The sequence below is a fragment of the Candoia aspera genome, chromosome 1, assembly GCF_035149785.1.
Source record: "Candoia aspera isolate rCanAsp1 chromosome 1, rCanAsp1.hap2, whole genome shotgun sequence".
Taxonomy (NCBI): domain Eukaryota; kingdom Metazoa; phylum Chordata; class Lepidosauria; order Squamata; family Boidae; genus Candoia; species Candoia aspera.
Window position 1 is genome coordinate 313,744,062 of NC_086153.1, and position 12,113 is coordinate 313,756,174.

Sequence of the window (12,113 nt, forward strand, 5' to 3'; positions counted from 1 at the left end):
AGTGATTGCTAAGAGTTGACACTGACATCATCACCATCACCATCATCATCATCAATATAGACTTAATGGTAACAATACAGAAACGCAGGGATGTGCAGAACTTCAAATCCAGAGCTAAAACGACGCTTTGCATCAGGAGTTGATTACTTGGGAATAGACATGGTTATGTTGTTGACACAATATCTATATTCTTGGGATTGTGTGGCTATCATACATGTCCAAGAAAAGATGTGTCTTTTGGCCCTCAACTTATATGGGATGTGTTTGGGAAGGTCTGTCTTCTGGCTGGGGCATTCTGGGAGTTGAAGTCCACACACCTTCTTGTGGCCAAGGTTGACAAATACTGGTCTATGGATTTGAGAGTTAAATACTGTAGAATCGCCTCCAGATCACATCAGCAGCAAGTGGTATCATCTAGCTGACTGGGGCTGATCTTAGAAGACCCTGTGCGAAAGCCACCAGGAAATCCTAGACTTCTATGCTGAAATGAGTAGTCAAAAGACAACCCAGAAGAAGCAATGGCAAACCACTTGTATATAGTCGCCAAAAAATGTCCCCAGGAATGGAGCTTGAGTAAAGGGATGCTTTCCTCCAAGCCAGAGCAGATCACTCCACCTTCTCGAGACATCCAGCAGAAGAGAGTCCTCGTAGGCGCGGCTGTGGAGTTTCGAAACTCGGCAAGCCCCACCCACCTCCCAAACCGCGGGTCAAAATTTAAAGCACCCCCAAGGGGGAAAACCCCCAGAGGCAAGCTAACAGAATCAAGGGGAGCCTGGAACCTGAGCTCCCAAGGGAAGGCTCGCCGTCCCCTGGGATCCGCTCCCAATTCAACGCGGGAAGGGATCTGCTACCTCCTCGCCTCTCCCTCTCCCCGCCGCTGCATTCCCTCCTCCTCCGCTCCCCTTTCCTGGAAGTCGCCGAGCTGCTTTGCATGTCAACGAGGGACAGTGGCGGCAGCAGCAGGAGCGGTGATGCCAGTGGCAACCCCTGCCTGACGCGCGGTGCCGCTGCTGCTCAGGCTCCCTTTGCGAGCGGCGCGGCTCCGTGCCTGGGCACCCGAGCGCCCCGTGCCTGCCTGGGTCGCCCCTCGAGTCCGTAGCCAGCGCGCCCAGACTCAGCGGACAGGGAAGAAGCGCCGCCGCGGCTTGCGGAGCCAGCAGGTAAGCACGGAGGCGCCGTCCGCATTCGCCGGGTAACTCGCGTTTCCCTCGAATCTGAGGGCAAGGGGACCGGACTGCGGCACGAGAGCCGGTCGGATAAAGGACCCATCGACGAGGCGTCCGAAGGAAGGGGGGCCAGGAATGCCTAACAGCCAGCCGGAGGAGGGGAGGGAGGTCCACCGCGTTCGGGCGCCGGGAAGTGGAGCAGCGAAGGAAGCGCGGGCAATGGTCGAGCGAGCGTCCGGCGGGAAGGGGCAGCCAAAGGATGGGACCAGGCACGGAGGCAGAGGCGGCGGTCTTGAGGGGGCAGAGCTGAGACACCGGAAAGAAGCGGTGCCTGTCGGCTCAAGAGTATCTCTGGGTCCCTCAGAGGCAGCAGGACGTGGTGGCACGAGCGGGCCCCTGCATCTGGCCTCCGCAGGTCAAGGAGATACCCTGCCTCCAGCCTCCACAGGGGCAGGGTCTTTTCTTATGCAGCTGCTCCAGCGGAGGGCTGGCGAGAGACCGAAACCTCTCCGGCTCGGCGCTTTACAACTCTCTCTCTCTCTCTCCCCGATGGTCGAAGGCGGGGAACCGCCAAGCGCGGGAAGAAAAGAGAGCAGCCGAGGGGCTGTCAACTCCAGTGGGACCCCGTTTGATTCGTAGCTTGATGGAAAGGAAGAAAAAGGCAGGTGCAGGGGAGTTCCTGGCCTGAAACGTTTTAGCCCAAGGAGCAACATTGGGCGGGCGCGCACAGATTGGTGGCAGAAAGGTGGGTGGGGGCAGAGTCCTGAGCCAGGTTAATTAACAGCGGAGGGCAGAAAGAAGAGCCTCGGTTTGTGGGCTGAGTCTCCTTTATGGCCAGCTCTCCCCGTTTAAGAGGGCAGGGATTTCCTTTCTGGAGTCAAATCAGAACTTTAGGATCTGGTTATTTCATTTCTCCCAGTAGCTTATTTTTTCCTGAAATTAAAGCACTAGGTTCCTTCCTCTGGTTAAGCAAACGGTTTTCTGCTCTGGTGCTAATTTATCTTATTATGAAACAGTGTGGAAGTGAAGGTTTAGCAAAGTTAAAGTGGATGATGATGATGATGATGATGCAATAAATCTACTAGCATGTTACCTTTTCAGTCAGAAACCAGAGCTCCATTCTATATTGCTTACAGGGCAATAAACGAAACTGAACTTAGTGGGTCAGTTTCTAAGTACAATAGATGTGCATTGGATTGCACTGGGAGGCAAGGAAGCTGAAGCAAGTGTGACAGAAGCCATTGTGGGGAAAAAGAGGAAGAAAGCAGGATATAGGTTCTCTTACACAAAGCATATGGTAATACACTGATCTAACTTAAATAAAGAAAAAAAGCAGAAGCTGTTCATATGAATGTCTGTAAAATAATTGCATGTCTATATTTTGCCATTGTTCATATTTCATCTATTGTATAGATGAATTACCTATCATTAGTTTTTATTTCATATGTCCCAACTTTGGAGCCCAGTCAGAAAACTACTATCCCCTTTTGATAGAAGAGGGTCAAAACTCAAAATGATTTGCCTACAAAATCCTTTCACACATTATGCAGTTGCAGACCTAGTTCTACTAATGATTGTATACCCAAAAATGATTGCCAGCCAGTTCTGACACAAACACATGCAAATAGGGGGGGGGTTTGGGGGGAGGGGGGTTATATACACTGTATATAACCCTCCCCAATGGATGAACATATTTAATGGCCATATTCAGATGAACAAAGTCTAACTTAAGAATTCAAAAAATGTCCCAGCTCCTGCACGCTATTCCTTTTCTTCCAGTTTGTACAAGCATAGAAACAACCCCACCTACAGCTAATACAGTATAGCTTTACTTTACATCTGTACTGGGCGGTTATGTTTATGCACTTCCAAAACAAACAAAAAAAGGATATGAACCCATGTGGAAGCTGTTGAAATAAAAGGCAAAGCTAAATATTATATTTGACCTCAGATCCTGAATTGTTGTTTCTTTCATAAGCCAGAATCCATAACAAACTATAAACTATCATTTCTAGAGAAGATACAGGCTAGAATTCTGGACTTGCTAATGCTTTTCACCCTGGTTACTGTAGCGACTCCCATTTGTATCAGCAAACTTGCTGGTCAGGAGTAAACTAGAACTTTGCTGTAACATTCTGTGCAAATGTGATATGGATGCATACTTTTAAATATGAAATGTGATTTTGCTGATCTTAATTTTACATCTTCAAGGTTTAGAACCAGCATTTTACTTGTTGGAATAGTTAGAGTGGAAGTCAGGAAACTGTAGGAGTTAAATATATTCTAGCCTCATCTGCCTGGAGACATTGCTTAGTACTGGTACTTGTGAATAAAAGACATCCACCTGTCTTTTAGCCTTGTGAAAACAAAAAGAGTGGGTGTGCATCTCTCCATGTAATGATTGCTTGTAAAGTGTGCTTTTAAGTTCTATATTCACAATATATGAAAGAACAAAGGATGCAAATTACACCTGTCATATTCTTTAGACTATATAGCCAATAATAAGTTGAAGAAGTGCCACAAAGGCAGAAATATATTGAGCAAAAAGATTGGCATTAACTACCCTTGGTAAGATACAAATAATTCCATATTCATAAGAATTCAGTGCCACAGTAGGATTTAAAAGAGAACTTCTGAATACTTTTGAAAGCTAGAGATTTGAAACACCCATTTCTTTATTTTTCCTGAGTATTCTGCTTTGTCTTCCTTTGTATTCAGGTAGCTTCCCCAGAAAGCCCATGGAGCGTCTTTAATATCCTTGCTTTTCTGAACAACTTCTGGTGCAAGATTCTTGCCCCTCTAAGAAAAAGGTTGAGTGAACTGCTGTCCATTATAGCTGTGGCAATGGGTGTATGTTGACTAGCTTGTGCAGTGTTGTTATGAATATTTCATCCTCTTGAAAGTGTGTGACATTGAAAAACATCTGTACATAAGTGCACGTATATTTTACACCCCATTTTCCTCCTTTGCTTCCACATACTATGTACATATAATGGGTGGCACACCTTTTTCCCACTCCCAAATGAGAGTAACATTAGAGATAACTTGGAATAACAAAAGGTTTGGGCTAATTTTCTGCACTAGGAGAATTACCCATACCTATTAATACCTTTCTACCTTTTTTCAGTTCTTCAGAGATGTCATATATCTAACTTCAGCACAGCAGTATTTTCTTTGTCCTTTGCAGTTAACTTGCTGGTGTGAAAAAGCTACTTTTTTTTTTTACATTTTCCCATCAGGTTGGCAAATGTCACACCTACATTTACATTTATAGAAATAATTAATCCACTGTGCCCTGCAAAACTGGCAGAACATACATATTGAGTTTAAGGTGTAAACATTTTCCTGTGAACCTTGGAGATTGATTGCCACCAAAAGCACCATGAGAATGTTCACAATGAGTGTATTTTTGTATCTTCCTCTTGGGGAAAAAAAGCTAGCATTTCCTTTTGTGGTCACAAACCTAGGGTTGCAGGTTTAAAAAGTAAGTTTTTTCCCCTGCTGACATCCAGGTTCTATTTTTTGTTTCTTAGACTGGAGGCAGATGATTCCTTTTTCATACAGCTGTAGGTGGTATCAGTGAGCCATGCTGGCTAAGTTATATCTTTTTGTCCCACTGTTTTTAGATATTTGAAACAGTGTAAGAACATAAATTTCTTCTGAACAAAATCACAGTTCTTTTTTTTTTTAAGATAACAGAGTTTCAAATGATAAAGATATGATTTAAATGATAATGCTGTGATTTATAGGAAGATACCATATTCAGACCACAGGTCCAGTTAGTTTAGCAGCTTCCTTGACCTCACTAGAAATGCTGGTGATTGAATTTGAGACCTTTCAAATGCAAACTCCTATCACTGAAACAGATTTGTGTGTAATATATACATTCTTTTCACTGTCCTCTACCTTACCATTTAGTGACTATTACACTTAGGATTTGGAGGGTCCTTACTGTAGGTCTCCATTCCTCATGGGACTGATTTATTCTTTTTAATTTGTTACCATTGAAGAGTAGCTGTTTGACAGAAGCCAGGGATTGAAATAACAGAGTTTTTTTATTGTAGTGCCTTGGGAGAAGAAGTATTCAAGAGAAGGAGCAAGGATGTTTGTGCTTTGCCCACCCACGTATAACCCAGACAAGCTTGGTGGTGGGCAATCCATTTAGTGCTAAGGGAAAGGCTAAACGGTGAGAGGGAAGGAAAAGTGGCACACAACACAACACAACCTATTGATAACTGATTTTCCCCATCCTTGAAAAAGAAAAAAAGGCATTATAAAGATTTAGAAATCAATATTATAGCTTAGAAAATTTTATGGAATTATAGGGTTGGAAGGGACGTTGGGAGCCTTCTAGCCCAGTCCCCTGCCCAGTGCAAGAATCCTCATAGCATCCCAGACAAATGGCCTCAAGTAGGTTAAGCTGCCAAACTGGTAGTTGAGGATTTGGCTCTCCCATCTTCCTCCTTATATATACAACGAGCAATCTAAAGGAATTGGTACATTCAACATTTTACTTTTTACATAAACTTAAGAAGCTGAATTTATATGAGTTGGCCATAGTTTATATGATTATAGACTTCTGTCTTGTTTAATCCAGCAGTGACTATTCTGACACACAGTATTGCACTAAAGTCTTTTTGCTTGAGATCCTTATTTGGAGAGACTGGGAATTACGCTACAAACCTGACAGTACATATATCTATGAAATGAGTTTCGGATCTGTCCTTATTTTAACTGGGAGTAATATTTGTTTGGTGATATTTACTTATTAAATTTATATCCTGCTTTCTTCCAGGAGCTCAAGGCATCATATATAGCACTTTCTCATCCAACTTTTTTTCCTACACAACAACCCTCTGGGATAGATTGGGTTGGGAAAAAGTAATTGGCCTATGGTCATAATATAAGTTTCAGTGGCTGAGGATGGACTTTAACCTGAGACTCCCTGATCCTAAGTCCAACATCTTAACTGCTACAGCATACTGTCGCTAATTAGGTTGATCCATAATTTCAGTGTAGGAAGACACATCCAAGAGAACATTTTCAAAACTCTGTGCAGTTAGTAGGACTAAGTGCAGGACAATTTGGATGATCAGGATGATTTCAGACCTTACAGGAGCACAACACCTCTCACTAAAGCAGATTTTTTCCCCCCAACTTCCACATGAACCTGAAAAAAAAGAGGCAGCTGCTTTAAGAATTGTATTATGGAGAGAGGTGAATCATTTAAATCATTTTGAAGCCTGCACAATTCTAGCGCTCTTTCCCTCCCTCCCTGGAAGAACAGTAATTACTTTGGCTTCAGATACTTGGCATAATTTATTTTACTTTTTTACTATTTTGTATACTTCACAGCAAGGAGCTGTTCACAGCCCTGAAAACTCATATCTGATTACTACAAATCTTTTTTTTAACAGGCTCTTTGGCTTACCCAGGCATTGTCCAAACACTTTTCAGCCACACAGGATTAAAAAACATGTTTTGGGTATATGTGTGTTAATGGAAGTAGGATTTTGTGTCCACTGAAAAGCTTCTCTGTTTTTGTTTTGCTCTCCACAGAATTATAACACACGCATAGCTCTCTTTATTCTAGCTATTCTCATCTGGATGTTACAATTAATTTAAAACTTTTTTTAAAGTGCATGGCAGATTCAGCACATATTATTGTTGAGTTCCATGGCTAGGTGGTCATCAGAGGCAGGTTGAATACAGTAGTTCCTATAGTTAATAAACCTGGCTTTGTCTCTGCAGTTTATTAAACTACCGTAAGCGAAATAAACCACTGGGTTCACAAACAAGCAAACATTATTTCCTTTCCTTGTGCACTAAATATGAGGGGATGTTCATAGGATAGGAAACGGTAGATTCCTGTTATCTTTGAACCAGGCCAAAGTATAGATCTTCTTAGAATCCTTTAGAGCAGTGTTTCTCAACCTTGGTGACTTTCAGATGTGTGGACTTCTACTCCTAGAATTCCCCAGCCAGCATGGTTGGCTGAAGAATTCTGGGAGTTGAAGTCCACACATCTGAAAGTCACCAAGGTTGAGAAACACTGCTTTAGAGAGATCAGGCTTGTTGGATAACTTTAGATCAATTTTCAGTTCAAACCATTTCACCAACATAGGAAGACTACGACTTTAGGCTCAGCATGAAACAAAACTTTTGTTATTATTTTTGCTAAAGATGCAAAAGTAGCATGACATGTTTTTCTCTAGCTGAGAAGAAACACTCATTCTAACATATGCTGACCTAGCCACGGTGACCCAAACCCCTTGTAACGTTTGAGTTATTTTTCTGGAATACTCTATATGGAGCTGTCCTTGAAGACTCTTCAGAAGCTGCAATTGATCCAAACAGCAATTGCTAAGGTACTGACTAGTGTTAGAAGAACAGAGCGCTGTTCTTATTCCAGCATGATATTAATTTGGTTTGTGCACAATTCAAAGTACAGATTATGATTTAACACTTGAGATCGGAATACCTAATGTGCCACCTACTCAAATATGAATCTGCCTGACTCACAGTAAGAACTTTTGAGTGCCCCTCCCTCTAGAGCCACAGAGGAATGAGCCTTTTCATTAACCATTCCTTTACTGACTGAAATTGTCATGAGTAATGATGGCGAGCAGGAAGGGGCTCCCATCCAGGGTGGAAAACACATGCGTAGTACTGAGGAATTAAGCAGCCATTCAAAGAGACACAGATCAGGCCCGGTTAGCTTTTGGGGTTTATATGTCTGGGTTTTTCCCATGCTTATTCAGTTTGTTAGGATTCTGTTTATGTAGCAGTAATAAACACTAGAGAACTACTCCTCGTCTCAGTGTGATTCTCACTGTTAGGACAGAAATCCCCGTTTCTAAACTCATTATTTTTAAATGTAAAAATAAAAATCTGACCTTCCTTCATACTTTTTAATTGGCTTAGTCTGTAATGGATTTGGGGTGTTTTAATCTTTGTTTTAGCTATTTTAACTTTTTAAATATAATTGTTTTCTTAATTTATTGCAGTTAGCCATTCTGCTTCTCCTGGAAGAAAAGTAGTGTGTGTCTGAGAAAGAGGAGGAGATAGTGAGTACATAACACACATCACACTTAAAGTAATGCAGCCCCATGTGAATGTGAGTAATGCTGCATTTTTCCAACAATAGCCAAGCTGCTGTCTATGGGAAGTTAATGGCAAGGTCATGAACACAATGCAGTCGTCCAAGTTCCTTAGCTACTTGTATTCAAAGGCATATTGCCTTTGACTCTGAAGTAAATATATAGCAAGAATCCCTGAAAATGAAAAACAGCCCTATAACTTGTCTCTACCTCTACCTCAGCAGTTATTTATTCTGTAACCTACAGTATATATGAAATGCCTTCTCATGATCTGTCCAGTGCTTCCCTTATGTTCTTTCTCCAGATTCCCTTTTACGTTCAGACCTTTAGGAAATTGGCACAATGATGTCTTGAATGAGGGAATTAGAAGTTAACCAATATGCCAATTTTGTCTCATTGCATCTTATCAAAATTTCTCACCTTTTGCTCCTTCCTGTTGAAAGCCCTCCCATAGTCTGTCGTTCCAAACTTAGCTTTGGATTTGAGGATGCTGGGTCAAACTCTGTGCCGTACAATAGGGATTTGTCTGAGGTCATGCAGGCAATTTCTCTAAAGCTATGAGTTATCTTTCTTTCTAGAGGAGAAAGAAAAGATTCCAGGGCATACTAATTTGCATGTGCTAATTGATTTATATATATTTCCAATTAGCTGTTTTCTTGCAGTGAAATTGAGATGTGTAAAAACAATTGTCAGAAGAATTAGTAAGCAGGACAATCAGCAACCCAGTAAGTCTGATTTCCAAACAGATACTTGTAGTAAAAACCCTAACCTGAAGGAGATAAGTGGGACTTAGGTTTAAATAACAGGCCATAGGATTGCAACTTTTAAAGACCCAATTTGTGTTGCCTTCTTCTGACTTTTAAAGTTCTACACAGCTTGGAATCCACCTACCTCCAGGAGACCTGACTGCAACATCAAAAACTGCCTGGTTTTTAAAGTCTCACACACATTGTTTTCTCCAGCTATCTCTGCCTCTGTCAAGGATAAAGTGGCTTTTGAGCAAGGAAGCTAAGATATTTTCAGTTTTTAAACACTGTAGATTGATTTTTCCTGTACAGATTTGATCTTGTTTCAGAACTTTACCTTTTTAGTAATTTAGACAGATTGTTGTATTTCTTACCTAGGCTATTGTACTGGACCTTACCTCAGGATATGAAATAAGGGTCACAGATGGTTTTATCTTTTATTGTGGTTTTATCATCTTTTTCCCTGTATTTTTATGCTTTTATTGTAAATTACCATGAGTCCTGATGCTGACAATATATAGATAAGATGAATTTTTAAAAATACTGTATGTATAATGAAAGGTAGTACACAAATTCTTTAAATAAATCAAGAGAAATCAAGATTAAAATCCTGTTACTGTAATTTCTGTGGAAGATGTGAACCTCAGTGCCATTACCCTAAATGATAGAAAAAAACTTTGTCCTGTTGCCTTAGCAACTAGTGAGGCTCCTTTGCATAGAGTCTTAGTTCTGTGTTATTCAGTAGACCTCAGACTATTGGGGCTGTATCCATGCAAGGCTCTTAAGCAAATACAGTTGAATGTGGCTTGCCATATTTAACATGGGCTAACAACATAATTTTTAATCTGGAAAAGTAATGGACAATCAGCTGGAATAAAAATTATTCTGAGCATTTTCCATAATGAGGTGACACATAAATGAGGGCTTCATTATTCCCACTGATTGTCATATGGGATGCTGATTTTTAAAGGGCATGGGGTGGCCCTAGGGAGGAAACAATTAAACATCCCTTATGTTCTGTGGCCCTAATGAACATCAGGGCTTCTGCATTTCCTCTTAAGTAAAAACGAAAGACCATTCCTATAGTTAACAGCAACGTTTCTTGCCTTACTCCAGGATTTTTCCACCATTCCCCAGGCCAAACAAAGAGCAGGATATGTTTCAGCCCTATCTTTAGTACTGTGTATTAAGTTGCAAACTTTTAATGACAGTTTGTGCTCTCTTTCTTACTTTCTTAAAATAAAAATGAAGTGTTTGCATATTTTCTTTCTGTAATAGTTCCTTCCTTTCCCTGCTCTATATGTGCTGCATTGCACTTCCTATGGTTTCAGAGTGTGGCAATTCTTAATTGCTCTAGAAACTCAGTTTTAATTTCTGCTTGGTAGGATTTTAGATTTCTTCTTTTAAGATAGCAGTTGTAACAAATCACCTCCCTAAACCCTGTTAATGATGCTAATTCTACAATCTGAAATACACATACTTTGAAGTAAACCCTACAGATCAGAGAGTGAATATTAAAATTGTACCTATGGGTTGTATCCAGTAGGGTCCCTCTGCTGATGAAAGGCACTTTGATCCAGCAAGAAGCTTCCATCTGTTGAACCAGAAGGGGAGTGTATTTTGCTGATTTCCCAGACATGTACATATCTGGAATCTGTTCACAGGAAGATGACATGGGCTACTGCAGGAGGAAGGGGGAATTGGTGAAAATAACCCTCCTCCCCATTGTGCTGGCAAAAATCTACCGGAACACAAAGCCTTTTGTGAATTTAGGGAGACCATTGGCTCTAATTCTGGGAATGCAATTCACAGTTAATTGCATTGAGTGAGAAATGTGCCATTCATTTCAATGGATTGCGCCATAATCCACCGGTCTCCCTCACCACATGTTATAGGTGAAGTGATGCTACTCCTCATATTCAGTTTTCTTTTTGTCAGTGCTAAACATGTCATTCCACTTTGGGCATTTATTTGTCAGGTTTCTCAAAATGTTTCTCAATACTGAATTGCATTTCAAATTACACGTACTGTATATCAATACTGTCACCATGATGTGAAGTAAATAAATGCTGTGAGAGCTCCCTGTGTGAGTGTGGCGTGATATATACTGACTTGACCCAAATGCAGAATGACTTTTAGTAAGGAAAGCAGCATAGTCAATGAGCTGTCTTTTCAGACAGGGCTTTTTCAGCCCCTTAAATTGACCCAGCTAGTCTAGCCGGTTTATGAGCATGAGAATAGCAGCAGAGCTCTATTGGATCAGGCCTACCAAATGCATTTTGCTGCTCATGGGAAGCCCCAAATTATGAAATGAATGCAATAGTGCCTTCTTACCTGCATTTCTCACTAATTGATAAAGAGAGGGAGGCTACTTGTAATAATGGAGGTAATGTGTAGCCGATGCTATTGTAGGAAGTGAAAATGAAGTGCAAACTCCCATGTTCCCTGGAATGTGCCAGTTTAGACATTCCAAGGGAAGTTTGCTTTTTTCTGAAAATAGTTCACACAGTTTGAGACATGATGTGAACAGGAACAGATATAGCATATGGAATACCTGAAACTACTTTCTGTTCTGCAAGATTAATTTCTGGAAAGAGGAAAAAACACCCTCACATCTCAATTGGTGGAACACAAGAGTTTTTCACACAAACATTCAAACCACTTATAAGATGTATCACATCCTTCATGGATGTCTCCAATCCCCTTTTAAAGTATTTCAGGTTAGTGGCCAACTACATCTTATGGTAGCCAATTCAATACTTCTTTTTTCCATCCAGACTTTCCCCATTCAAATTCATTAGCTGGCCCTAGGTTTTTAACATCGTGAGAGAACTAGAAAAACTGTTTCTTGCCAACTTTTTCCATATGCAGCATATTTTATATACCTCTATCACATATTCCATTAATTGCCTTGTTTAAAGGTAAAAAGCCCCCAAAGTTTCTAATATTTTCTGACAAGAGAGTTGTTCCAGTCCTTTGATTATTTCGGTCATCATTTACTGTACCTTTCCAGTTTTATCTACAATATCCTCTTTAATATGCAGTCAATAGAACAGTACACAGTCTTCCAAGTGTGATTGCTTCCTGGATATATTTATCTA

The 12,113-nt window shown here is 41.0% G+C and overlaps 1 protein-coding gene across 1 annotated transcript in view; it reads left to right on the forward strand.

The window, feature by feature from the left end:
- Nucleotides 1–960: 960 nt before the first annotated feature.
- The window catches only part of LBHD2 (LBH domain containing 2), a 41,946-nt gene continuing 30,793 nt past the window's right edge, over nucleotides 961–12,113 (forward strand). The window contains exon 1 of the mRNA XM_063290367.1: nucleotides 961–1,160. The gene's annotated coding sequence lies outside the window, so the exon portion shown is untranslated. The remainder of the gene's footprint in view (nucleotides 1,161–12,113) is intronic.